The sequence below is a fragment of the Sinocyclocheilus rhinocerous genome, unplaced genomic scaffold (genome assembly GCF_001515625.1).
Source record: "Sinocyclocheilus rhinocerous isolate Xijiao unplaced genomic scaffold, SAMN03320098_v1.1 scaffold3533, whole genome shotgun sequence".
Taxonomy (NCBI): Eukaryota; Metazoa; Chordata; class Actinopteri; order Cypriniformes; family Cyprinidae; genus Sinocyclocheilus; species Sinocyclocheilus rhinocerous.
In genome coordinates this window covers 57,557-59,824 of record NW_015660876.1, presented here as the reverse complement: position 1 = coordinate 59,824, position 2,268 = coordinate 57,557, and positions in this window count along the sequence as shown.

The following is a 2,268-nucleotide window of genomic DNA, read 5'->3' as shown; positions in this document are numbered from 1 at the left end:
ATTCTGTCATTAATTACTCAAACTTGGAAGTTTTTAGAATTGCATGGAAAAACAGTATGTCCAGCTATAGACAGGCTCTAAAACTGCCAGGGCCGAGCATATCCACAAACTCATAGAAAATAACCAAAACAATCCAAGGTTTTTATTTAGCACAGTGACTAGATTAACAAATAACCAGACGCCACATGATCTAAATATTCCCTCACAGTTTAATAGTAATGACTTTATGAATTTATTCACTGATAAAATAGATAACATCAGAAAGACAATAACAAATGTAAATTCTTCAGCGTATAATACTTCAGCTTCATTCATCGCAATAAAAGATAAACTGCATTGCTTTACAACTATAGGCCAGGAATTGTTAAATAAACTTATCACTGCATCTAAACCAACAACATGCCTGTTAGATCCTGTACCCACTAAATTACTAAAAGAGTCGTTACCTGTAGTGCTGCCAGGATTCTGACTAGAACCAGAAAATCTGAGCATATCACACCAGTCCTCAGGTCCTTACACTGGCTTCCAGTTACATTTAGGATTGATTTTAAAGTACTTTTACTTGTTTATAAATCACTCAATGGCCTAGGACCTAAATACATTTACATTTAGTCATTTAGCAGACGCTTTTATCCAAAGCGACTTACAAATGAGGACAATAAAAGCAGTCAAAACTAACAAAAGAGCAACAATATATAAGTGCAAATGACAAGTCTCGGTTAGCCTAACGCAGTACACGTAGCAAGGTATATATATATATCCATTATACACACACACAAAGAAAAACAAGTAGATAGAATAGAAAAAATAGAAAGCTAGTGTTTTTTTGTTTGTTTTTTTAAATAAAAATAAATAAAATAAAAAAAGAAGATAAATATAGATAAAGTAGAAATAAAATAGAATAGAAAGTGTTAGAGTTAGAGGGTCAAATAAAGGTGGAACAGATGTGTTTTTAGTCATTTCTTGAAGATGGTTAAGGACTCAGCTGCTCGGATTGATTTGGGCAGGTCATTCCACCAGGAGGGAACAGTTAAGGAAAAAGTCTTTGAAAGTGATTTTGTGCCTCTTTGAGATGGTACAATAATACGCGGTTCACTTGCAGAACGCAAGGTTCTAGAGGGCACATAATTCTGAAGTAATGAATTTAGGTAAATGGGTGCAGAGCCAGTGGTGGTTTTGTAGGCAAACATTAATGCCTTGAATTTAATGCGAGCGGCTACTGGTAGCCAGTGCAAATTGATGAACAGAGGTGTGACATGCGTTCTTTTCGGCTCATTAAAGATTAATCTTGCAGCGGCATTTTGGATTAATTGTAGAGGTTTGATAGAAGTGGCTGGAAGACCTGCCAAGAGAGCATTGCAATAGTCCAGCCTGGATAGAACAAGAGCTTGAACAAGGAGTTGTGTTGCGTGTTCTGAAAGAAAGGGCCGGATCTTCCTAATGTATAAAGCAAATCTGTTGGACCGGGCAGTTTTAGCAATGTGGTTTGAGAAATTCAGCTTATCATCACAACTCCAAGGTTTCTAGCTGTTTTTGAAGGAGTTATGGTTGATGAGCCTAACTGGATGGTGAAATTTTGATAAAGTGATGGATTTGTTGAAACCACAAGCAGTTCTGTAAATGAAAACAAAAAAATAAAGCAGCAAGCAATTCAAAAATATTAAAAGAACAAAAGGTATGAGTATAATAATGATTCTAACATAACACTAAGCCAAACACCACAAAACAACTACATATGTGTATGTACAGCCACACACATATACATATACATGTACATATATATAAATACATTAAATATATATATATTATTTCATTTCCATTTTGTATGTTGAAGTACTGAAATAACCCAAATTAAATAAAAGTAAAACTTAATAAAAAGTTGTGTGTGATGCATGGTTTGTGAGTGGTAGTGATAGTAGGGATCTGGAAATACATAGTAAGAATTGGTTATAAAAACTGAAAACAGAAGGGGAACAAGTAGTAGGACAGAGAATGATTCAGAAGCGATACTTATGTGCCTTGCCGGTGTCCCTGCTCGGTGGAGTCGAACGGTAGAGTCAATGGTCTTTACACTCTTCGGTCTTCACACGAGGAGGGCTTCACACAAGGGCTGCCGCGACCGCTGTATGAGCCTAACTGAGTATACTAAGCTTTTTATATTCGTCTAACAAAACTCAGATTGAATTCAGCTGGACACACTTTCCTGTTTATCACAACAAATGGCCAAGCAAAGCGCACGACACTGACAAGGTACGCGATACAGTATGA